This window comes from Lepus europaeus, chromosome 7 (assembly GCF_033115175.1).
Source record: "Lepus europaeus isolate LE1 chromosome 7, mLepTim1.pri, whole genome shotgun sequence".
Lineage (NCBI taxonomy): Eukaryota > Metazoa > Chordata > Mammalia > Lagomorpha > Leporidae > Lepus > Lepus europaeus.
In genome coordinates, this window is record NC_084833.1 from 18,539,874 (window position 1) to 18,566,275 (window position 26,402).

General features: G+C 45.9%; 1 protein-coding gene across 7 annotated transcripts in view; it reads left to right on the forward strand.

Moving 5' to 3' along the window:
* Positions 1-1,611: 1,611 nt before the first annotated feature.
* AMBRA1 (autophagy and beclin 1 regulator 1) overlaps positions 1,612-26,402 on the forward strand; it is a 226,038-nt gene continuing 201,247 nt past the window's right edge. For 2 of the 7 annotated variants that reach the window (XM_062196222.1, XM_062196224.1), the window contains exon 1: positions 1,612-1,852. The gene's annotated coding sequence lies outside the window, so the exon portion shown is untranslated. The remainder of the gene's footprint in view (positions 1,853-26,402) is intronic. The other 5 variants (XM_062196225.1, XM_062196228.1, XM_062196223.1 and 2 more) reach the window with 4 other exon arrangements.

The following is a 26,402-nucleotide window of genomic DNA, read 5'->3' on the forward strand; positions in this document are numbered from 1 at the left end:
GAGAGATGTCCATCTGCTGGTTCACTGGCCAAATGTCTGCAACAGCCAGGCCTGGGCCAGGGTGAAGCCAGGAACCAGGAAGTCCATCCCCATTTCCCACATGGGTGGCAGGGGCCCGAGTACTTGAGCATCATCTGTGGCCTCCCAGGCTGTGCATTAGCAGGAAGCTGGATCCAAAGAGCAGGAACTGGGGTTTGAACCAGGTACCCACATATGGGATGCCTGCATCCCAAGTGATAATTTAACCACTGTACCCAACACCTCCACCTGTTTGTTCTTTATTATTATTATTATTATTTGTTTAAAAGGCAAAATGAGAGAGAGAGGAGAGATTTTCCATCTGCTGGTTTACTCCCCAAATGGCTGCAACTACTAGCACTGGGTCAGTCTGAGTCTAGGAGCCAAGAACTCCATCCAGCTCTCCCACGTGGTGGGGGGTACCCAAGTACTTAGGCTGTCACCCACTGCTTTCCCAGGTACATTAACAGAGGGCTGAATTGGAAACAGAGCATGGGATGCTGGCTCAGCAGGAGGAAGCTTAATCTGCTGCACCACGAAGCTACCCTCTTATTTATTCACTTTAGTAAGTTCCTTAAAACAGTGGTAGATAACAAAAGTCCCATGTCTAATCCACATACACGGTAAATTGTGGATCCTAGTCCTATACAGCATCATGTACGTAAATTATTCCTTAAATATTTTCACTGACATACAGGAGATGAAAAAGAATGAGCTGAACAAGGTCAGTATTTTAAGATGTGCTCTTTGCCTTCATTAGAGCATAAACTTTTGAAGGGCTAGCACTGTCTTACTTCATTTTCATACCTGTCTTCTCTCCAAGTCTCCTCCGTAGGAGGTAGGGGAGACTGGTCGCTCACTCTTGGAAATGCACATTCCAGCGACCTCTGTGAGTGACTGAATTGTACCTAGCATATCCTTACTAATTCATATTTGTGCTGGGTCTATCCATCTGTATACCAAGAGACTTCAGAAGGAAGCCATTGTGTGGTGATGAACATGGCAACGCATCTTAGCAGGTTCTGTACTCACACTTTTGATCATGATGTAAGCAGCACATCGTGGTCCTAGGCTTTTGTAAGAAAATAAAGTACACCCTACACTGCGCCCTCCCCCCACCCAGAGGTCAGCCTGCATGACCCTGGGTTTTCCCAGCTTCCTTTGGTTAACTTGTAGCATTAGTAGAGACTGTTTACTTTGTTTCTCAGTCTGGATTCCTTCTGGTTCTCTGTTTCTGCCTCCCTCTGATTTGCCTCGCTGTTTTGTGAGGAGACCAAGGGTTAAAGAGGTGTAGGGATTTGATCAATGGGGACAGTGTTGGGAGTCCATAAGGAAGTCGCTGAACTATAGTCAAGACAAGTGTTACTGCGTTATGACTTGATCTTCAACACACTCACGAAGAACTCCAGTTCTCTAAACGTAAACAGCCGGTAACCGTCAGAAAATGGCAGAAGCGTGGGCTACTTTACTCCGCGGCTTATGATCTGAGTTTGTTTATTTATGCCTTGGACAGGAGCCGGACCTTGAATTGGAGTTGAGCTGTTTTTCGGCGCTCGGCTCTAGCGCCTTGAACGATTGCTCGCACGCTCTTCCTTTGATGTCTGAGGCGTTCGTGCATTCGGTGATCTTTTGCGCCGTCTTCTTGCTTGATGTCTCCTGAGCGGCGGCGGCGCCAGGTCGGGGGCTGAGTTATCCGCGAGGCCGCGGGCGCAGGTCGCCTCCTCCCGCCGGTCCGTAGATCGGACCCCTTTCTTCCTTCCCGCTTCATACTTCCTTCTCTCTGTAGCTCAGCCCGTCCGCCGGGCAACAGACCGAGCCCCTGCCCGCCTTACAGGTAGGCCCGGGAGGAGCCTGGAGGCCCGGCCCGGCATCCTTCTCGTCGCGGGGTTGAGAAGACCTTGGCGCCGGCGGGTGGGCGAGCGGCCGGGCCGCGGGGCCGGGGCCCGGGGAGGGCCGCCCGGCTGCGTTCGGGGGCGCGGCCGGAGGGCAGCCCGGAACTGAGGGGGAAGCCGGAAGGAGCGAGAGATGCTGGGGCTGCCCGATGTGGTTCGGGAGGCAGAGGATGTTGGGTCTGGCGCGGGTGTCTGCAGCCCCGGCGTGTGGGGGCAAAATCGCTTTCCAAGGGCGGACAGGGCTCTCTCGGCGCCTTGACTTTCCTGCCTTTCTCCCATTCCCCTTCCTAAGGCTTCGGGTGTCCTGACCGAGTCGTCCTGGGGACCCCCACTGCGTGCGACCTTTGAAGGGACCTTTGAGCAGGCCTCTCTGAGCGAAGTGTCTTGTTCTTGTCTCTTTGGGGTCGGAGGCTGAGTTCTGTGACGTGACTTTTCCCCCATGGCCACGACAGATCATTAAATGCACCATGAGTCTCTCTCTGCCGTTTGCCAGTTCTGTCGTTCTCCTCCACGCCCCCCCCCCCCCCCGGGCCCCACGCCCCGTTTTATCATTTTATGCACATTGGTCGTTTGGTTGCCTGTGATTCTGGAAGTCTAGATTCTATCACTGGAGGGTTGGGAAGTTGAGAAACCACGTGATCTTTCGGCTGCTTTTTTCAAAGTTTGTATCACTTTAGCAAGAGTAGCAATGACAGTTACTTTTTGTTTCTTTGATTGATAGTTTTGTTTGCCATTCCGTTTCCTTGCTGTTCGGTGCTGATTCCTCCTTCTGTCAGCCTGTTCTTGAAATCTTTCTACTAGGGCGTTAAGTGGTTAGGGTCTGACAAAGGATGGTCCACATTTTGAAGTCACACACCGGCCCTGTGAGGGTTTGCTTTCCAGGAAGTCTCCAAAGGAAATCCACAAAGTGTCTTTGGGAACATTTCGGTCCTATGTGAATAGGGGTTTAGTCACCTCATCTGCTATAGTTAAAAAGAGTGTGTAGAAATCACTCAAATATTCTGAGATATTTACTTTGAAGGTTACCGTTTTGGAAATTCCATTATGTTTCTCTTTTCTCTCCCAGCTTGGACACCCGAAGACTAGATGTCCGGATTCATTTTGTCATAGGGTTCAGTGTCCAGATCCTACTTTGTTGGAGAAAATAAATCAACCTGCAGGTCATTCTGGGTGGAATGAGTGTCCACAGAGTATGGAACCGGTGGGAGAATGTCTTTAAGGGAGAGCTGGTCAAATTCCTAGGCCTCTGGTGGAAACTATACAATTCTATGTTCCTGCATAGTTTTTAAAAGATTCTCGCAAGATTTTTAGAAAGATACTGTTTCTTTAATTTTATGTGCGAGGTCAGCAAGGTTTAAATGAAAAGTCCTTGTTCATGAGCAGTTTCCTAGTTTCCAGAAGGGGATTGTTGAAGAACCGCTGGCCCCCCATAGGGAGAACTTAGATTGGGAAGTCAGGTTAAGAATGTGTGTCCTCTGAAAAAGGCTTTAGGGCAGAAGAGAATGTGTACCAGAGGAAAGAACATTGTCCACTGGGAGTTAATAGGCTCAGCGCAGAATTTAGAATTGTAAATAGCATCGCAGTGGCTCCTAATGAATGCTAAATAATAAATGGAGATGGCTGTGAGTGTCATGAAGAAATGTGGGGGACATTCTGTTGTTTCTGTAGGAAATAATTGGCAGAGACTTCAGTTGCATTGAGGCAGACAAAGAATTTGATGTTGGTGGTGGGAAGGGGGGGTTCAGAGATGGAGCTTCTCATCAGTTTCTCTCCAGCTTTGTGATCGTTTACACAACTTTTAACTTATTGGGTAAATCTTGGGTTGTTCCGTCGAAGTCAGATTAGGCTCTTGTCTGGCATTCCCTTCCAGAAGTGTACAGGTTCAGAATGTGACTGAATTCTTCTCTTATTAGAAAATTCTTTGGGATTATTGGCGATGTGAACATCTTTGAATGTCTTCTGGAACTTGGCCTGGATCAGAGTTGTGTGTACCACTTGAAAACAGTTGGTTACTTTTATTAATAGAGTAATAGCTTATGCATTTGTTTAATTTATAAAATGTTTTCATTATGTGTTAAACTCCTGGAACTTTTACTCTTTTCATCATGCCATATTATCCTTTATGCTGCTTATTAATACCAGATACAAACATTTATGAACTTCAAGTGCCTGTGCATGTTAACAGTTTATCACTTTTCCCATTTATCTGTCTCTTAAAGAAATTACAGAAGAAAAAAAATTTGTTGTTAGCATGCCAAGCTCTTTTTCTAAGATATGTCTCACATTAATGGGGTAATTTTGGAATAGCATGTAGTTAATTTTTGGTTTGTTCAGTAGTTTGGTTTACCAAAAAATAAAAGCAACCCCCCCACCCAAGACTTCACTTTCTTTAACCATAGTTGTTCTTATTTTTTTCCTTCAGCTGTTCCTCCTAAACCCAGAGTGAGGTTTCAATTTCTTGTAATAATTTCCTTTTTTTTTTTTTTTAAAGATTTATTTATTTGAAAGGCAGAGTTACAGAGAGGCAGAGAGAGAGAGAGAGAGAGAGAGAGAGTCTTTCATCTGCTGGTTCACTCCCCAAATGGCAGCAAAAGCCAGAGCTGGGCCCATCTGAAGCCAGGAGACAGGAGCTTCTTCAAGGTTTCCACGTGGGTGCAGGGGCCCAAGGACTTTTAGGCCATCGTCCTCTGCTTTCCCAGGCCATAGCAGAGAGCTGGATAGGAAGAGAAGGAGCCAGGACTTGAACTGCCACTGTACATGGCAGGTTCACCCACTACACTACAGTGCCAGCCCTTCTTATAATAATTTCTATTTGTACAGAAGTGCCATAGCACAGCTTATCCCATTATTTGATTGGAATTTTTATTTTAACTTTCCAAGCCCCTGCCTTGCATCCCCAAGTTGCTTAGATCTGTTTTCCCCCTGTTTTAGAAAGTTAAAATAAGTTACTGATAAAAATTATTTTCTGATCAGTTATTGCCAGAATATATTTACGGCCTAGCAGTGTGTGGCAGTCTGCCAATGCAGTGTGGTAAGAAAAAGATAGATTAAGGAATCAGGAGACCTGAGTTTAAGTCTAGGCTTACCAGCTTCCTAGCTGAGAAATTCTGTACAAATTATTGAAAGAGGCTGCAGAGAAGACTACAGTTATTTATTGATCACTTACTGTGTCATGCTCTTTTACATGAATTAACATATTTGGTGTTCATAATGTAGTTTAGGGTAGATATTACTTCCCCCTTGGAGATAGTATTTTTTGTATCTCTCTACTGGTGCTCAGAAAGAATAAACACTTTGACCAAGGTCACACGGCAGGTACATAACAGAGCTGAGATTCAAATCTAAGTCTTTGAATACTTTTCTGAGTCTATATTTAAAGAGTAGAAAAGATAATACATCTATCATAACATTTCTGTTGAGAAAATGTATGCACAACTGCTTTAGAAATACAAAGTATTCATCAGATATTAACTTCTAGGCTGTCATACGGCAACAGTGAACCATTGTCATATAGGTTCCTGGGCAACCTGCTACTTGTACTTTCAAGGTAGCGTTGTCAGACAGCCATGCAGAATGGAGACGAACAGACATTAAACCTGCACAAGCTTGGTAATATGCATCTGGAAAGGAGTAAGTACTTGGAAGTGCTGGTGAAGATGGGTTTTAGATGCTGCATCTTTAGTTGGAAGGGAAATTGACCTTCTCTCTTCTAGCTTTGCCTTGTGATCTGTGGATTAGTGTGCTATTAACTCCATCTTTTCTTTTTTAAAGAATTATTTATTTATGTGAAAGGTAGTTGCAGAGAAAGAGAGGGAGAGCGATTTTTCATCTTCTGGTGCATCCCTGAAATGGCCACAACAGCAGGCTCAGATCAGGCCAAAGCCAGGAGCCAGGAACTCTGCAGGTTTTGCATGTGGGTGACAAGGCCCAAGTACTTGGGCCATCATCTGCTGCTTTCCAGTGCATTGGTAGGGAGCTGGATGGAAGTGGAGCAGATGAGACTCATGGGATGGTGGCGTTAGGGGCGGTGGCCCAACATGGTTTACCACAACGCTGACCTATAGCTCTGTCTTTTCTGACTTTTGGGTCTCTTTCTCTGCTTTTAGGGTTGCTAATCTCTATCAGAATCTTTTCCTTTCTTCATTGTATATTGTTCTAGTACTGTGATTCACTTTTTGTTGTTGTTGTTGTTACCATTTTGTTTTAGGCATGGGGTCTTCCTGTCAGACCTTTTGGAACTATCTATTTTCTATTTCTTTGTTAAATTTTTATTCATGTATTTGATGGAGAGCCAGAGTGTGCCCCCTCTTCTGGTTTACTCGCCAAATGCCCACAATAGCTGGGACGGTGCCGGGCTAAAGTCAGGAGCTGGGAACTCAGTCCAGGTCTCATGTTGGTGGCAGGAACCCAACTACTTGAACCATCACTGCATCTCCCGTGGTAACATTAACAGGAAGCTGCAGTCAGGAGCCAGAGCCGGATGTCAAACTGGATGTAGGAGGTCGGTGTCTTAACTGGCATCCTTGTTTTTGTGGTTTAAAGATTTATTTAGGGACTGGTGCTGTGGTAGGTTAATCCTCCGCCTGCAGTGCCAGCATCCTGTATGGGCGCCTGTTCTAGTCCTGGCTGCTTCTCTTCCAATCCAGCTCTCTGCTATGGCCTGGGAAAGCAGTAGAAGATCACCTAAGAGGCCGGTGCTGTGGTGCAGCAGGTTAACATCCTGGCCTGCAATGCCGGCATCCCATATAGGTGCCAGTTCTAGTCCCAGCTGCTCCTCTTCCGATCCAGATCTCTGCTATGGCCTGGGGTAGCAGAGGAAGATGGCACAAGTCCTTGGGCCCCTGAACCTCCATGGAAAGACCCTGAGGAAGCTCTTGGCTCCTGGCTTCGGATCAGCGCAGCTCCGGCCGTTGCGGCCACCTGGGGAGTGAACCAGCGGATGAAACACCTCTCTCTCTTTGTCTGCCTCTCTCTGTAACTCTGCCTCTCAAATGAATAAAATAAATCTTTAAAAAATAATAATAATAAGATGACCTAAGCACTTGGGCCCCTGTACCTGTGTGGAAGACATGGAAGCAGATCCTGGCTCCTGGCTTCAGATCAGCTCAGCTCTTGCTTTGGGGAGTGAACCAGCAGATGGACAACCTTTCTCTCAGTCTCTTCTTCTCACTGTCCTTAATGCTACCTCTTAAATAAATAAATAAAATCTTAAAAAAATAAAGATTTATTTATATGAAAGAAAAGCACGGGGAGAGGGAAAAAGAGAAAGGGAAAGAAAGAGATCTTTCATCTGCTCGTTCACTCACCTAAATGGCCACAGCAGCTAGTTCTGGGTCAGGCCAAAGCTAGGCACCAGGAACACCATCCCAGTCTCCATGTGCGTGGCAGGGGCCTAAGTACTTGGAGCATCTTCTGCATATTAGCAGAAGGCTGAATTGGAAGCAGAGCAGACAAACTCAAACTGCCATTCTGATACAGGATCCTCATGTTGCAAGTGACAGTTTAACCTGCTGTGCCACAACGCTCGCCCTTTAACCAGGGTCTTAACTACTAGGCTAAATGCTTGCCCCTGGAACTATTTCATGATTGTGATTGTATATTTCAACCCTTACCTTTTTAGACATTTTTTCATCTGGCAAGTATTTATTAAAGACTCATTAGATGCAAGGATACAGAGGTAGCAATAGGTATTCTTACCCTCAGAGAATTTATTCCACTGGGCAGCCTGGTTGACCAGGTATCCAATAAATATTGAAATGTAGTCTGTGGGGCCAGTGCTGTGGTGCAGTGGGTTAAGGCCCAGGCCTGAAGTGCTGGCATCCCATTTGGGCGCCAGTTCTAGTCCTGGCTGCTCCTATTCCAATCCAGCTCTCTGCTATGGCCTGGGATAGCAGTGGAAGATGGTCCAAGTCCTTGGGCCCCTGCACCTGCATGGGAGACTGGAAGAGGCTCCTGGTTCCTGGCTTAGGATCATTGCAGTTCCGGCCATTGCAGCCATCTGGGGAGTGAACCAGCGGATTGAAGACCTCTCTCTTTGTGTCTACTTCTCTGTATCTCTGTGTTTCAAATAAATAAAGTAAATATTAAAAAAAAGAAATTTAGTCTGAAACAAGTGTTCTGAAGGAACAAGTACAGCGAGATGGATGCAGGAGGAGTTAGGCAGGCATAGGATGTTCCGAGGGGTTGGAACCTTCGGTTATTGCATCTTTAATCACTCTGAGAAGTTGCAATAATGACATCATGGGACTGTAAAGTAGTCTCCCTGTAGCATCACACTGGACGTCTTTTCTTTTATAGAAAATGCTTTTTTATTTTTCTTCTAGTTGAAAGAGCAGCAGACAAACATCTGTCTACAAGTTCACTGCCCAAATGTCCATTATAGCCAAGGCAGGGCCAAGTTGAAATCAGGTTCCTGGAACTCCATTCAGGTTACCCACATAGTTGGTAGGGGTGCAAGCACTTGGGTTGTCTGCTGCCTTCCCTGGTGCATCAGCAAGAAGGTAGATCAGGAGCAGAGTAGCTGGGGCTTGAACTGGCATTCGGATACAGGATGCGGGCATCTTAAGCAGCAGCTTAACTTGCTGTGCCACAGTATTCACCCCATAGTGGAAAGTCTTAATCAAAGAATGTTACAAGGAGTTGACATAGTGGGTAAAGCCACTGCCTGCAGTGCCGGCATCCCATATGGACACTGATTTGAGTCCTGGCTGCTCTACTTCCAATCCAGCTCTCTGCTATGGCCTGGGAAAGCAGTGGAAGATGGCCCAAGTCCTTGGGTCCCTGCACCTGCGTGGGAGACCCAGAGAAAGTTCCAGGCTCCTGGCTTCAGACTGGCACAGCTCCAGCCATTGTGGCCATCTGGAGAGTGAACCAGCGGATGGAAGACCTCTCTTGCTCTCTCTCTCTCTCTCTTTCTGCCTCTGCTTCTCTGTAACTTTGTCTTTCAAATAACAAAATAAAAAGAATGTTACAAGTATTATTGATATGATACTTAGTGTACAATCACATTGGAGTTGGCATAGTAAAGGATGACTGTGACTTGTGAACATGCAGCATGTATAACCAGTGACTAATTTTTTATTTCTAATGGATTCTAAATTTAATTAGTTCGCAGTTATTATTTTTTTCCAAATTAAATATTCTTTGGAAGTTGAGTTCAGTGAATTACAGTGCAGGATACAGGCCACATCAGTTAGTTTTTTTCGTTACTAAAAAAAAAACCCGAGACAAGTCACTTGTGAAGGAGAGGTTTATTTAGCTCACAGTTTTGGAGGCTGAACTTCCAAATGGTATGATCCAGGCTGTGGTGAAGGTTGCATGACGGATGGTGGTAGGTAAGTAGAGGAAGGATCACGTGGCAAGCCGGGAAGCAGACAGGAAGTGGGCGGGGCTTTTATTACAACCTGTTTCAAGAGCACACCTAAGGGCTTTCCTGAGGCCCTTACTATAGGTACTCCTGAAGATGCCTTACATATTGAATGTCCCCCAAAGGACTGTGTGTTAAAGGGTTGGTCCGCAAGGTGGTGCTAATGAGAGGTGGTGAAATCTTTTGGAGGTGGGGCCCCAGGGCAAAAACAGACCATTTTTAAATGTGTAAAAAACCCTATAATCTTGTTTGATGCCTTTATTCCAATAAATTTAAAATATTTGCAAACATTTTTTACTACTGCTTATTGGAATCATATTTCTTTTTTTTTTTTAAAGATTTATTTTTATTTATTTGAAAGACAGAGTTACAGAGACAGGTAGAGACAGAGAGAGAGAGGTCTTCCATCTGCTGGTTCACTCCCAAGATGGTTGTAATGGCTGAAGCTGTGCTGATCCAAAGCCAGGAGCCAGGAGCTTCCTCAGGGTCTTCCCATGGAGGTTCAGGGACCCAAGGACTTAGACCATCTTCTACTGCTATCCCAGGCCATAGCAGAGATCTGGTTTGGAAGAGGAGCAGCCAGGACTAGAACCAGGGCCCATATGGGATGCCAGTGCTTCAGGCCAGGGTGTTAACCCGCTGCACCACAGCGCCGGCCCCTGGAATTATATTTCTATCTGTACAATGAATTGAGGCAAATGTCACATTTCATTTCCTCATTTGTACATTTCTTTTCCCTAGGATAGAACATATAGTCATTCTTCAATGAAACAAAGTAACTGTTTTAGGTATGTATTCTATGATACAATGATGTATCTGAAATGTGACTGAGTTGGAGAGAATTAATAAGCATGTTCAATCTTGTGGAGAGATTGGGGTATTTCAGTCTAGGTGAATGATGAAAACAGGACAGAAAAATATCTCTTGTGAAACTTTTTTTTAAAAAGATTTATTTATTTATTTATTTGAAAGGCAGAGTTAGAGAGAGGCAGAGAGAGAGAGAGAGAGAGAGAGAGAGAGAGAGGTCTTCCATCACTGGTTCACTCCCCAAGTGTCCGCAACAGCTGGAGCTTTTGGACCTTCTTCCAGGTCTCCCACACAGGTGCAAGGGGCCCAAGGACTTGGGCCATCTATTCTTGCTTTCAACCAGGCCATAGCAGAGAGCTGGATTGGAAGTGGAGCAGCCGCAACTAGAACTGGCACTTGTATGGGATGCTGGCACTGCAGGTGGTAGCTTTACCTGCTGTGCTACAGCACCAGCCCCAACTTGCTAAACTTTTTTTTTTTTTTTTCCTTTTTGACAGGCAGAGTGGACAGTAGAGGGAGACAGAGAGAAAGGTCTTCCTTTTTGCCGTTGGTTCACCCTCCAATGGCCTCCGTGGTAGGCGCGCTGTGGCCGGCGCACCGCGCTGATCCGATGGCAGGAGCCAGGTGCTTCTCCTGGTCTCCCATGGGGTGCAGGGCCCAAGGACTTGGGCCATCCTCCACTGCACTCCCTGGCCACAGCAGAGAGCTGGCCTGGAAGAGGGGCAACCGGGACAGGATCGGTGCCCCGACCGGGACTAGAACCCAGTGTGTCGACGCCGCAAGGCGGAGGATTAGCCTGTTAAGCCACAGTGCCGGCTTTGCTAAACTTTTAATAACAGCACAGTGGCACTGACTTTGGAGCCAGGCAACCTGAGTTCAAATCCCAGCACCATTGTCTACTGGTTCTGTAACTTGGGCAAGTTACTTAATTCTTTATACCTCTCCTGATATGGGACATACTATATACAAATATGCCAGCTGTTATTATCAATGTTATTATTATAACAAATTAGAAATCATATATATGTTCTTCAAAAGGAAAACAAATAATGGTGGTACTTAGACTGAAATTCTAAGTTGCTTTGGCCTGCGTTGTGGCCTAGCATGGTAAGCTGCTACCTGCAACACCAACATCCCAAATGAGCACCAGTTTGAGTCCTGGCTGCTCTGCTTCTGATCGAGCTCCCTGCTAATGCACTTGCGAAAGCAGCAGAAGACGGCCAAGTACTTGGGCTGCTGCCACCGACATGAGAGACCCTGATGGAGTGACAGGCTACTGCCTTTTGACCCAGCCCTAGCCTTTGCAGCCATTTAGGGACTGAGGCAGCAGAGAGAAGATCTCTCACTCTTTGTAACTCTGTCTTTCACATAAAGAAATAATTTTTTTTTTTTTTTTGACAGGCAGAGTGGACAGTGAGAGAGAGAGACAGAAGAAAGGTCTTCCTTTTGCCGTTGGTTCACCCTCCAATGGCCGCCGCGGCCGGTACACCGCGCTGATCTGAAGCAAGGAGCAGGTGCTTCTCCTGGTCTCCCATGGGGTGCAGGGCCCAAGGACTTGGCCCATCCTCCACTGCACTCCCGGGCCATAGCAGAGAGCAGGCCTGGAAGAGGGACAACCGGGACAGAATCCGGCGCCCCGACCGGGACTAGAACCCGATGTGCTGGTGCCGCAAGGCAGAGGATTAGCCTGTTGAGCCACGGCGCCGGCCTAAAGAAAGAAATTTTTAAAAAAGAAAGAAATTTAGGTGCTTTGAAAAACTTCTAATAGGGAAGAGAAAGTTAAAGCAACATAATTATTCCTCCTTCCCTCAGAGCTCTTCAAATTCAAGTAAAAGGAAGAACCCTTACTGGGAGCAAGAAGCCCAGAAAGCAACAACAGTCCCTGAAACAAAGTTCCAAATATAAGATAGAGGCCGGCACCGCAGCTCAATAGGCTAATCCTCCGCCTAGCGGCGCCGGCACACCAGGTTCTAGTCCCGGTCGGGGCACCGATCCTGTCCCGGTTGCCCCTCTTCCAGGCCAGCTCTCTGCTGTGGCCAGGGAGTGCAGTGGAGGATGGCCCAAGTCCTTGGGCCCTGCACCCCATGGGAGACCAGGAGAAGCACCTGGCTCCTGCCATCGGATCAGCGCGGTGCGCCCGCTGCAGCGCACCAGCCGCGGCGGCCATTGGAGGGTGAACCAACGGCAAAAAGGAAGACCTTTCTCTCTCTCTCTCTCTCTCTCACTGTCCACTCTGCCTGTCAAAAAACAAACAACAACAACAAAAAAAAAACTAAAAACAATGCCATAGTTTATAAAAAAAAAATCCTGGGATAGGAAAGAACTGGCTACATTTGAGATCTGGAAAAAGATTGGAGAGTAGTTGGGGGAAGGAGAGAAGCATGGGATGAGGATAGGCACTTAGAACTATGTCAAGGCTTTTGAGTTTTCTAAGTATCACTGGAAGACTTTGAAGGTCTTTACCATAGTGATATGATTTCAAATGTGTGATTTTAAAACATTACTGTAGGCTGATGCTGCGGCTCACTAGGCTAATCCTCCGCCTGTGGTGCCGGCACACCGGGTTCTAGCCTTGGTTGGGGCGCCAGATTCTGTCCTGGTTGCCCCTCTTCCAGGCCAGCTCTCTGCTATGGCCCGGGAGTGCAGTGGAGGATGGCCCAGGTCCTTGGGCCCTGCACCCACATGGGAGACCAGGAGAAGCACCTGGCTCCTGGCTTCGGATCAGCGCGGTACACCAGCCGTAGCGCGCCGGCCAAGGCGGCCTATTGGAGGGTGAACCAACGGCAAAAGGAAGACCTTTCTCTCTGTCTCTCTCTCTCTCACTGTTTACTCTGCCTGTCAATCAATCAATCAATCAATAAAACATTACTCTAACTATGTTCTGGGGGATGGTTTGGAAAGAGAAGAAATGGGAGAAGTACAGTAGTTAGGAGACATTATAGTGGTCTAGGCAAAACACAGTGATGGTGTAGATTAGGCTGTGGGTAGTAGAGATGGAAAGAAGTCAAAAGATTAAGTTGATACTTTAGAATGAGGACAGGCAAGACTTCATGAGGGACTGGATGTGTGGGAAGAGGGAGGTGTCAGGTATGATCCCAGATTTCTGGTGTGAGCATCTGAGTGATGAAGGTGCATATTCAGAGATTGACACATTGGGAGAAGAACAGATTTTGACTAGAGCTGGGTAATAGAATTACCTCAACTTTTAGTCATGTTATCTATGAGATGCCTGTGAAGTGGAGACATCAAGTAAGCAATCTTTGGGCTGATCCTGAAAGGTGCTGGAGGTAAATCTGGGTAGTATTGATACATAGCTGGTATTTACAGCTGAGGAAAACAGGTGCCATCACCTAGAGACAAAGCATGAAGCAGGAGAGACTGGTGTTTGTCGTGCAGCAGGTTAAATTGCCCTTAACGCAATGCCAGCAAATCATATTTGAGTGCCAGCTCAAATACCAAGCACTGCCTGCTCCACTTCCAATCTAGCTCACTGCTAATACAGCTGGAAAAGTAGTGGATGTAGGCCAGATATTTGGGCCCTGCCACCCATGTGGGAGAATCAGATGGAGTTCCAGGCTCCTGGCTTTGACCTAGACCAGACCAACCATTGCAGCCGTATGGGGAGTGAACCAGTGGTAGAGGAAATCTTCTGCCCTCCCTCGCGCTCTCTCTCTCTCTCTCTCTTTTCCTCCCTATCTCTCTGTCTTCAACTCCCTTTCCCTTCTTCCCTCCCTCCACCTCTTCCTTTTCTCCCTCTCTCTGCCTTTCAAATAACTAAAATCTTTTTTTTTTTTTTTTTTTTTTTTTTAAGTATAGAGTAGGAGGTAAGTGCTCAGGACCAAGCTCAAAGGAATTTAAGAGAAAACCCAAGAGTTTGTGGTATTATAGAAACCGAGAGAAGTGTAAGTTTCAAGAAGGAAGTGATCAACTCTATTTTGTTGGCATTAGCTATACAGATGTCATTGATGATTATGACTCAAACATTGTTAGACATGTAAGGCTAGGAGCCAGGTTGAAATGGGTTAAAGGAGTGGGAAAGAAGGAAGTGGAGATGGTCTACATACTTTGATTATTACCATGTCTATCTCCCTGTAAGAAGTAATACAAGAAAATAAAGTCCATGAAGGTAGGAACCATCCTTTATTTCATATTTTTGTGTTCTTTGCTGCTTAGCCTTGGTGTCTTGCCAGGATGTGGTATTAAGGGAGAAGGGCTTACACATGAGGATGTTTGTAACATGGTAACAGTGATTTTCCTACTATGCCACGTACCAGCCCCAACAATAATGATTTTCATGGTCTTTAAATGTTGGCTTAGATGGAGGGCTCTGTGGTACAGTAGGTTAACCCTCCGCCTGTGGCGCCAGCATCCCATGTGGGCACAAGTTTGAGTCCCAAGTACTCCACTTCTGATCCAGCTCCCTGCTGATAAACTGGGAAAGCAGCAGCAGATGGCCTCAGTGGTTTGGCCCCTCCACACGTGTGGAAGACCTGGGAGAAGCTCCTGGCTCCTAGCTTTGGATCGGCCCATCTCTGGCCATTGTGGCCATTTGGGGGGTGAACCAGCAGATGGAAGATCTCTCTCTGTCGCTCCCTCTCTCTTACTTGGAGCTCTGTCTCTCAAATAAATAAATAAGTCTTTAAAAAAATATGGGTTTTTTGTGTACTTCTAAATTTTGCTATCTTTAGCTGTTTTTTTTTTGTTTTGTTTTGTTTTTTGACAGGCAGAGTGGACAGTGAGAGAGAGAGACAGCGAGAAAGGTCTTCCTTTTTGCTGTTGGTTCACCCTCCAATGGCCGCCGCGGCTGGCGCGCTGCAGCGGGCGCACCGCACTGATCCGATGGCAGGAGCCAGGTGCTTATCCTGGCTCCCATGGGGTGCAGGACCCAAGTACTTGGGCCATCCTCCACTGCACTCCCGGGCCATAGCAGAGAGCTGGCCTGGAAGAGGGGCAACCGGGACAGAATCCAGCACCCTGACCGGGACTAGAACCCGGTATGCTGGCGCCGCTAGGCAGAGGATTAGCCTATTGAGCCTCGACACTGGCTTGTTTTCTTTTTTAAACACCTACTGATTGGCTTTTAAAGTTCATTCCTTTGTCTTTTCTTACCGCTTTCCTGGGTTATTGTTGCTATGGTCACTTAGCTGGGGTACTTGGTTCTTCTCTTTGTTCATTCACTCATTTATTAGCTCTTATTTCCATGTAATATACTACATGATTATAACAAAATTGTATATTTTGTTATATTCTATGTTGTTTGCCATTTATATATTCATTGTCTTCTAGGGTTTAACTAGCTTTATTGAGACAATGTTAAGCATTTTTGCTACAATTCTACCCAAACTTTTATATGAGGACTTTCCTGTGAAATGCTAAGCATTTTATGAACACTGTCTTCATGAATTCTTCTTGAATTCCCACCCCCCCTTTTTTTTTTTTAAGTCAGAGTAGGCCGGCGCCATGGCTCACTAGGCTAATCCTCTGCCTTGCGGCACCGGCACACCGGGTTCTAGTCCCGGTCAGGGCACCGATCCTGTCCCGGTTGCCCCTCTTCCAGGCCAGCTCTCTGCTGTGGCCAGGGAGTGCAGTGGAGGATGGCCCAAGTCCTTGGGCCCTGCACCCCATGGGAGACCAGGAGAAGCACCTGACTCCTGCCATCGGATCAGCGCGGTGCGCCGGCCGCAACGCGCCTACCGCGGCGGCCATTGGAGGGTGAACCAACGGCAAAAGGAAGACCTTTCTCTCTGTCTCTCTCTCTCACTGTCCACTCTGCCTGTAAAAAAAAGAAAAAAAAAAGTCAGAGTAATCAAAGTTACACAAAGGGAGAAGGAGAGGCAGAGAGAGGTCTTCCATCTGTTGGTTCACTCCCCAGTTGGCTGCAAAGGCCGGAGCTGTGCTGATCTGAAGCCAGGAGCCAGAAGCTTCTTCTGGGTCTCCCACTTGGGTGCAGGAGCCCAAGGACTTGGGCCATCTTCTACTGCTTTCCTAGGCCATAGCAGAGAGCTGGATTGGAAGTGGAGCAGCCGGGACTTGAACCGGTACTGGCACTATAGGTAGCAGCTTTACCCACTAAGCCACAGTGCCGGCCCCTTGAATTCCTTTTTTATACTTTATTCAAGTGAAAGTCACTTCACATGAAATTAACCATTTTAAAGTTAATAATTCAGTAACATTTAGTTCATTCATAGTATTGTGCAACTATCATCTATGTCTAGTTCTAACACATTTCCATCACTTCACATTAAAGTCTCTTTATCAGTTTGGGGCCATTGTTGTGGCTTAGTAGGTTAAGCCTCCACCTGTGAGATGGGCATTTCACGTGGCCACTGGTTCAAGACACAGCTACTCTACTTCTGATTCAGCTCCCTGCTAATGCTTCTGGGAATACAGCGGAAGAATCTCCAGGCTCCTGGCTTGCATCCGTTTGGAGAATGAACCAGCAGATGAAAGATATCTCTCTCTCTCTCTCTCTCTCCTGTCTTTCTCTCTTTCTCTTTAACTCTGCCTTTCAAATACATTTAAAAATCTTAAAAAAAAAAAAAAATCCCTTACCAGTTAAGCAGTTTCTCCTTACTTCCCCCTTTCCACCAGCCTCTGACAGCCATCAGTCTGTATTCTGTCTTTGTGGATTGATCTCTACTGGAAATGAATATTTCCTTTATAAATACAATCATATATGACCTTTTGTGTCTGGCTAATTTGACTTAGCATGTTATTTATTTATTAAGGATTTATTTACTTATTTGAAAGGCAGAGTTACCGAGAGAGGGTGATGGGGTGGGGGAGAGAGAGAGATCAGTCCATATTCCGTCTGCTGGTTTACTCCCAAATTGGCTACAATGTCCAGGGCCGGGCGAAGCCCAAGTCAGGAGCCAGGGACTTTAACCAGTGGTCATGTGAGATACGAGCATCTCACATCTCAGTTTAACCTGCTGCACCACAACAGTGGCCCCTAGTATAATGTTTTTCAATTGTGTGTGTGTGTGTGTACATTTAGGGTTTTTTTGTTTTTTTAGATTTTTAAAAAAATTTATTTGAGAGGGGCCAGCACTGTGACATAGCAGGTAAAGCCACCACCTGCAGTGCTGGCATCTTATTTGGGCACTGGTTCGACTCCCTGCTGCTCTACTTCTGATCCAGCTCTTTGCTATGGCCTGGGAAAGCAGTATAAGATGGCCCAAGTCCTTGGGCCCCTACACCTGCGTGGGAGACCCAGGGAAAGCTCCAGGCTCCTGGCTGCCTGGCTTCCTGGCTTTGGATTGGCGCAGCTCCAGCCATTGCGGCCAGTTAGGGAGTGAACCAGCAGATGAAAGACCTCTCTCTCTCTCTCTCTCTCTGCCTCTCCTTCTCTCTCTGTGTAACTCTGCCTTTCAAATAAATAAATTATTTTAAAAATTTGTTTGAGAGTAGAGTTACACACAGAGAATGAGAGATAAAAGAAAGGTCTGGAATCCACTGGTTCACTCCTCAAATGGCCACAAAGGCTGGAGCTTGGCTGATCTGAAGCCAGGAGTTTCTTCTGGGTTTCCCACATGGGTACAGGGACCGAAGCTCTTGGAATATCTTCTACTGCTTTCTCAGGCCATAAACAGAGAGCTGGAATGGAAGAACAGCAGCTAGAACACGAACCACTGCCCTTGTGGGATGCTGGCTGGCACTGCAAGCAGAGGCTTAGCCTACTCTGCCAGCCCAGCCTCCACATTTAGTTGTTTTTTTGTTTTTGTTTTTGATAGGCAGAGTTAGACAGTGAGAGAGAGACAGAGAGAAAGGTCTTCCTTCCGTTGGTTCACGTGGCCGCTATGGCTGGCGCGTTGTGGCCGGCGTGCTGCGCTGATCTGAAGCTAGGAGCCAGGTGCTTCCTCCTGGTCTCCCATTTGGGTGCAGGATCCAAGGACCTGGGCCATCCTCCACTGTGCTCCTGGGCCACAGCAGAGAGCTGGCCTGGAGGAGGGGCAACCAGGACAGAATCCGGCCCCCCGACTGGGACTAGAACCTGGTGTTCCGGCGCCGCAGGTGGAGGATTAGCCTAGTGAGACGTGGTGCTGGCCCTGTTTTTTTTTTTTTTAAGATTTATTTTATGTGAAAGTCACAGTTACACAGAGAGAGGAGAGGCAGAAAGAGAGAGTGAGAGAGAGAGGTCTTCTATCTGCTGGTTCACTCTCCAACTTGCCGCAATGGCCAGAGCTGCGCCAATCCGAAACCAGGAGCTAAGAGCCTCTTCCAGGTCTCCCACATGGGTGCAGGGGCCCAAGGACTTGGGTCATCCTTTACTGCTTTCCCAGGCCATAGCAGAGAGCTAGATCAGAAGAGGAACAGCTGGGTCTCAAACCAGTGCCCATATGGGATGCCAGCACTGCAGGTGGTGGCTTTACTCGCTATGCCACAGCATCGGCCCTCGTATTTAGTTTTATTGTAAAAAAGCAACTTGTATACTTTTACTGTTTAGAGCTGAGCATCATCTTTGTTTTGCAATAAAACAAAAAGAAAAGTCACACATTAGCAGGAACAAAATTATAATAGAGAATGTCAGTTCCAAATAAGATTTTACAGGTTCTGCTGATTCTCATGTTGAGTGGCACGGCTCAAGTCATTATTAGGAAGCAATTTTATTTTTAGAAGTGTCATCTTAAACTGAAAGGATGTGCATTCATTAAACATCACAATTAAACGTGCCAGTGGAGAAGCCATGTTGTCAAAATGCCCACTTAACTCACGTAGGCACCTTAAACCCACCCTTTGTTGGCCTTGTATAACAACATTTAAAAAATTGTTTTCTGCCGGCGCCGTGGCTTAACAGGCTAATCTTCCGCCTTGTGGCGCCGACACACCGGGTTCTAGTCCCAGTCGGGGCGCCGGATTCTGTCCCGGTTGCCCCTCTTCCAGGCCAGCTCTCTGCTATGGCCCGGGAAGGCAGTAAGGATGGCCCAAGTGCTTGGGCCCTGCACCCGCGTGGGAGACCAGGAGAAGCATCTGGCTCCTGGCTTCGGATCAGCGAGATGCGCCAGCCACAGCGGCCATTGGAGGGTGAACCAACGGCAAAATGGAAGACCTTTCTCTCTCTCTCTCTCACTATCCACTCTGCCTGTCCAAAAAAAAAAAAAAAAAAAAAAAAAAAGTTTTTTAAACAAGAGAAAGTAGACAGATACACGTTAGTAAATGCTAACTTTTCATATTCCCATAGAGACACAATATAGTCTGAGCCCAATATACAGAGAAAGCAAGAAAAATGCTAGAATTCTTTGCATTACCACACAGCAGTCTGGCACCTGCCAGCTTCCAGTGTGGTGAAGGAAGTGGAAGGTGTTTTTTTTTCCCACAGAGCACAGTGGTGTTGGTTCCATACAGTTTTTGAAGAGACAAGAAGGGATAAAAATGAATTTGAAACACAAAGGGGTAGATTTTCTCATTGTATTCTGCATAAGGTATTTTCTCCACAAATAAGGTGGGAACCATGTTACAGAGAAAAGAGACCTCAAACACAAGGAGACTGATCACAAGAGGGGAAAAAAATAGAAGGCAACTTGCGCTCAGGGACTGGAGAAAATTAAAAAAAGTTGGGATCCGTCAGTGTTTTAGATCATCTTTTTTTTTTTTCTGACAGGCAGAGTGGATAGTGAGAGAGAGAGACAGAGAGAAAGGTCTTCCTTTTTGCCGTTGGTTCACTCTCCAATGGCTGCTGCGGCCAGCTCATCGTGCTGATCCGAAGCCAGGAGCCAGGTGCTTCTCCTGGTCTCCCATGCGGGTGAAGGGCCCAAGGACTTGGGCCATCCTCCACTGCCTTCCGGGCCATAGCAGAGAGCTGGCCTGGAAGAGGGACAACCAGGACAGAATCCAGCGCCCCGACTGGGACTAGAACCCAGTGTGCTGGTGCCTCAAGGTATAGGATTAGCCTGTTAAGCCACGGCGCCGGCTAGATCATCTTCTTTATCCTCTCTCCTTCATCAGCTAGCATAAGGTTTTGAAAGTTTACTTATCTGTTTTTTTTTTATCAGTATTTCATTCCTTTTAATGACCAAATAATATTCCAATGTGTGCTTATACCATAAGTTGTTTATTTTTCAACTGTTAATGTGTTGGCTGTTTCTTCCTTTTGGCTACCGTGAATAGTGCTGTGAACATGAGTGTACAGTGGACTTGTTTTCAGTTATTTTGGGTGTATACCTAGGAGTGGCATTGTGGAATCCTATGATGGTAACTTATTTTTGTGATTCTTCCTAAATCATTGAGATCAAAGCCAAGACTTGCAGCTTTCAGAATGTGTAGTTTGAAAATTGCTGACTGAGTTTAGGTTGTTACACAGAATCTCTTTCCTGTGTGTTTAACTTAAAAAATGTTTATTTTTATTTATTTGAAAGGGAGGGAGGGTAGAAGGAGAAAGAAATGGTTCATTACTCTCCAAATGGCAGCTAGGGCTGGGGCTGGGTCAGGCTGTAGCCAGGGCCCAGTACTTGGTCTGGGTCTCCCATGTGGGTGGCAGCCCAAGCATGTGGACTATCTTCTCATGCTTTCCCAGGCACATTAGCAGGGAAGTAGATCACAGGCAGAAGAGACTGGACTTGGGGATTCAAATAATCAGAAGTTTAACCTGCTGCACCACAGTGCCCTCCCTTGTACGTTTGGCTTTTTGAGGAACTAATCTGTTCTTGTTTTATTGTTTGCATTTTGCTGATGGGGTAATTGAAGCACAGCATCTGTGTGTTTTTAACTCCCTGTCATCTTCAGGGTAAGTCAGTGATGGGATTAGGAATGTAAGACTCTTAATCATGTTCTTTGTCTCAGATGACCCATATCAAGCCATGTTGCATTTCCATGAAGCTGTTCGATATGGCTTCCTATATAATCGCTTGACCAGATATTTAGGTGGTGTTAAGTAGATGTTCTCTCTCCAGAGAGGAGAAGGCAAGAGGGAATGTAGTGTACTTGCAGCAGGAGGGATATGGATTGCATATTAGGAAGAACTTCCTGACTACAGGATACTGGAATGTGACCAAGGATGATTGTGAAATATCTTTCCCAAAGCTTTAGTCACTATCTTTCTGGGATCATTTAGGTGTGTGCTTGTTTAGAGATGAGGGAGATGACGAGGATTCGCTGAGGTAACCAGTAACCACGGGACGTTATTGTTTAATGGTTAAGGAAGACCGTGTATTTGGCATTTTAATGAGTATAGGTTTATTTTTCTCATGAAGAAATAATCGATTAAGAGTAGGTGACTTACTCAAGGTTTCTTGGTAAAATATAAATTAGTATTATAAATCTTCTTGGCTTCCATGCCCATTTTGAATACTCATCACTATGCTCCTTATCTGAAGTCAGTCTTTTCTTGGTTGTGTGATGTATTGTTATGATTCTTCTTAAACCTTCAGGCTCAAAGCCAACATCTTCAGCTTCCATAGTGTGTGATTTGTTGGCTGGGCTTAGATTGGAGCTGAGGATCACTTTCCTGTAAAAATTGCATTGGTCTCTAGTTATACATGTAGAAATGGGAACACATTATCAGTAATAGACCAAGGTACTGGATTCTTAATGACTAGTTTTGTCAAGAGCCAGTTTAATTGCTTAGATGAAAGTGTACATGACATGGATGTATTTTTGTTTGTTGGGCCTGGAGAAATAGATGCCTCAAAGATGACATCAGATTCTGTTAGAGAACATCAACATAAAAAGGCTTATTGAATTCAGAATTAAGTTGCCAGAAAATGATCATTTCAGGAAATGCCAAGTTAAGGTACTGAGAGCAACATTGTTCATCCACTTAATACTTAGGGTCTACATTAAGATATCTAATAAGGGGTCTCCTGTTTGTTATCAAAATAGTAGTTTGGGGTCCATCGGTCATTAACTCACTGGATACCTAAGCTGGAAGGATGCTGAGCTCTGAATGTTTATGTCCGGTTAGAATCCATATGTTGAAATCCTCACCCACTAGGAAATAGTATTAGGAGGTGAGGCCTTTGTGGGCAGTTAGGTCATGGGGATGTTGCCCTTGTGAATGGGATTAATTACTTCACTTATAAAAGAGGCTGAGAGAGACCCTTCATTCCTGCTGTGTGAGAACATAGCAAGAACACACAATCTATGAATCTATGAACCAGTACTCTTAGCAGACACCAATTCTGCTAGCTCCTTGATCTTGGAGTTCCCAACTCTGAGACCTATGAGAAATGAATTTCTCCTGTTTATAAGTTATACAGGTTTTTTTTTTTTTTTTTAAGATTTATTTATTTATTTGAAAGGCAGAGTTACAGAGAGGCAGAGGCAGAGACAGAGACAGAGGGGGCAGGGATATCTTCTATCTGCTGGTTCATTCTCCAAATGGCTGCAATGGCTGGAGTAGGGCCGATCCGAAGCCAGGAGCCTGGAGCTTCTTCTGGGTCTTCCACATGTGTGCAAGGGCCCAAGGATTTGAGCCATCTTCCAATGTTTTCCCAGGCACATTGACAGGGAGCTGGATCGGAAGTGGAGCGGCTAGGACTCAAACCAGCACCCTTATGGGATGCTGGCACTGCAGGTGGTGGCTTTACCCACTATGCCATAGTGCCAGCCCCATAAGTTACATAGTTTATAGTATTTTTTTGTTTTTTGCATATTTCGTGAACCAAGGGAATTGTTATCAATGGTATTTATTTGAAAGGTAGAATTACAGAGAGAGGGAGAGACACAGAGAGAGCTTTCATCTGTTGGTTAACTCCCCAAATGGCCCTAATGGGCAGGACTGGGCTTACCAAAGCCAGGAGCCAGGAATTCCATCTGAGTCTTCCATGTGGCCTAAGTACTTGGACCATCTTCCATTGTTTTCCCAGGTGGATTAGTAAGGATTTGGATCAGAAGTGGAGCATGGGGTGCTGGCATTGCAGGTGCTAGCTTAACCAGCTGTGTAACAATGCTGGTACCCACCGGTACCTTTAATGAAGCATTTATTTGATTTGATTCGGTTTATATTAGTTGAACGATGGGAACATTTACTTGTTCATTTCTCTTCTGCTGAGATTATTTATTTATTTGACAGGGAGAGTTACAGAGAGGCAAAGGCAGAGAGAAAAAGAGAGAGAGAGATCTTTCATATGCTGGTTCACTCCCCAAATGGCCACAACAGCCAGAGCTGAGGTGATCTGAAGCCAGGAGCCAGGAGCTACTTCCTGGTCTCCCATGAGGGTACAGGAGCCCAAGGACTTGGGTCATCTTCCACTGCTTTCCCAGGCCAAAGGCAGAGAGCTGGATCAGAAGTGGAGCAGCCGGGATACGAAATGGCACTCATGGGATGCTGGCATTGCAGGCAGCTGCTTTACCTGCTATGCCACAGCGCCAGCCCCTGAACTTTCTTGAATTGGCAATAACTATTAGCACCATAGATTAACAGAGGGGAGCTAACTTTGAAATGTTTACCATGTATAGAGAATTTTATATTCTTCTTCTGGGTCCCCAATGTGGGTGCAGGGGCCCAAGGACTTGGACCGTCTTCCACTGCTTTCCCAGGCCATAGCAGAGAGCTGGATTGGAAGTGGAGCAGCCGGGTCTCGAACCGGCGCCCATATGGGATGCCATCGCTTCAGGCCAGGGGTTTAACCCGCTGAGCCACAATGCCAGCTCCCACCCTATGTTCTTGATGCACATAGCTGACTTTGATTTCTGGTGTTTGCTTTAGATCAAAGAAATAATAATGCTATAGTTTTTATTGTTTCTTTAATCTCATGATCTGTATATATATGTATATATTTATAACAAATATTATTAAATTTCACAACTCACCAGGAGGCAAATAATGGTTATCTCTGATGAGGTTAATTGCTTTATAGTTCGGTGGATTGGTGCATGGATGCCAAGGAATTTGCCTAAGGTTATGGTATGAGTCACTGTGTTCTGGCTCAGATTCATTCAGATTTATTCATTCTCTTTCAGTCTTTCATTTTCTCTCGAATCAGCTCTTTATGATTCTGACCTGCTGAGTATGAGGACATGAAAAGTTTTTTCTGTATCTATTGAAGTTTGATGCTTATTATATAGATGCAGTATGCTGGTTAGAACATGCATTTGACAATAGATTTTATTTTGATCTCCCCTTGGACAAATCATTTTTTTTAAGATTTATTTTATTTATTTGAAAGACAGAGCTACAGAGAGAGGTAGAGACAGAGAGAGGTCTTCCGTCCGCTGGTTCACTCCACAGATGGCCGCAACGGCCAGAGCTGTGCCAATCTGAAGCCAGTAGCTTCTTCTGGGTCTCCCACGTGGGTGCAGGCTCCAAGGACTTGGGCCACCTTCTACTACTTTCCCAGGCCATAGCAGAGAGCTGGATTGGAAGAGGAGCAGCTGGGAGTAGAACTGGCATCCATATGGGATGCCGATGCTTCAGGCCAGGGCTTTAACCCACTGCGCCACAGTGCCAGCCCCATGGACAAATCATTTAATCTTTCTAAGGCCCTGTTGCCTTATTTGTGAAAAGGGGACCATAATACTACCTTTGTAGAGTTGTTCTGACAAATAAATGAGATAGAGTGTGGAAAAGTGGTTAGCACTGCCAGATGGGTAGCAAATGTTCAATGAATATTATATGAAAATACTGCTTTAAATATAGGTAGGCTGGCCGGCGCCGCGGCTCAATAGGCTAATCCTCCGCCTTGCGGCGCCAGCACACCAGGTTCTAGTCCCGGTCGGGGCGCTGGATTCTGTCCCGGTTGCCCCTCTTCCAGGCCAGCTCTCCGCTGTGGCCAGGGAGTGCAGTGGAGGATGGCCCAAGTGCTTGGGCCCTGCACCCCATGGGAGACCAGGAGAAGCACCTGGCTCCTGCCTTCAGATCAGTGTGGTGCGCCGGCCACAGCGCGCCGGCCACAGGGGCCATTGAAGGGTGAACCAATGGCAAAAGGAAGACCTTTCTCTCTGTCTCTCTCTCTCTCACTGTCCACTCTGCCTGTCAAAAAAAAAAAATAAATAAAAATAAATAAATAAATACAGGTAGGCACTTAAAAGTTATTTTGATGCAAAAATGATTTGAAGGGGTGGGTGTTTGCAGTGGTTAAGATGCTATTTGGGGAAGGGGGTTGAGTTGAAGCCACCAGTATCTCATATTGGAGTGCTGGTTGGAGTCCTGACTGCTTTGCTTCTGATCCAGTTCCTTGCTAATGCTCCTGGGAAAGCAGGTGCAAATACTTAGGCCCCTTCCACCCTGTAGGAGACCCAGATAGAGTTCCAGGCTGCTGGCTTTGACATGACCAACCCCTGGCCATTGTGGGCTTTCGGGGAATGAAACCAGCAGATGGAAGATATATCTCTTCTCTCTCCCCCCCATGATCTTTCTATCATTCTGCCTTTCAAACAAATAAAGCTTAAAAAGATGCTACTTAGGATGCCCACATCCTAGTTCAGAGTTCTAGCTCCTGTTCCACTTCTGATCCAGCTGCTTGCTTATGTGCACCCTGGGAGGCAGCAGTTGATGATTCAAGTACTCGAGTCCTGCCACACATGGGAGATCCAATTTGTGGCTTGGCCCAGTCCTGGCTGTTGATGGAATTTGTAGAATGAGTCAGTGGGTGGACAGTCTCTCCCTCTTTCAAAAAAAACAAAACCCGTACCAAAAGAACACTTTAAAAACAGTTGAAAAAAACTTGAAATCCATGTGTAGGTTTTTTTCATAATACATATTTTCTATTAAATTTTTGAAGGCCCTGCATGCCCCTCGTTATTCCTTTTTTTTTTTTAAAGATTTATTTATTTATTTATTTGAGAGGCAGAGTTACAGAGAGAGAGGAAGAAGAGATAGAGAGATTTTCACTCCCCAAATGGTCTCAATGGCTAGAGCTGGGCAGTTCTGAAACCAGGAACCAAGAGCTTCTTCCAGGTCCCCCATGTGGCTGCGGGGGCCCAAGCACTTGGGCCATCCTCCACTGCTTTCCTAGGCCATTAGCAGAGAGCTAGATCAGAAGTGGAATAGCCAGGACTCAAACCAGCACCCATATGGGATGCTAGCGCCGCAGGCAGAGGCCTAACCTACTATGCCACAGCACCAGCCCCAAGATTACTCTTATGTTTGAGGTAAATATTTGCTCTGAATGCTGTTTCAAATTTAGTTTTATACAAGTTATTTAAGAATAGAAGTGATGCTAGATTGTTTTGCTGTTAATTTGTAGGAAAAAGTTTAAATTTCTTCTTATTCAGATTTTTCTGTTTCATATTTATAGGAAAATAGGAAGCGATCTATTTCTTCCTTTAACCTTCCCCTAGTCCTCCTTCTCAGTCATGGGACTCATCTCAATAAATGGCCGCACCATTCACCTGGGACTTAGGGCAAAACCTAGGGCTCACTCTTTGTCTTTCTTTCACAC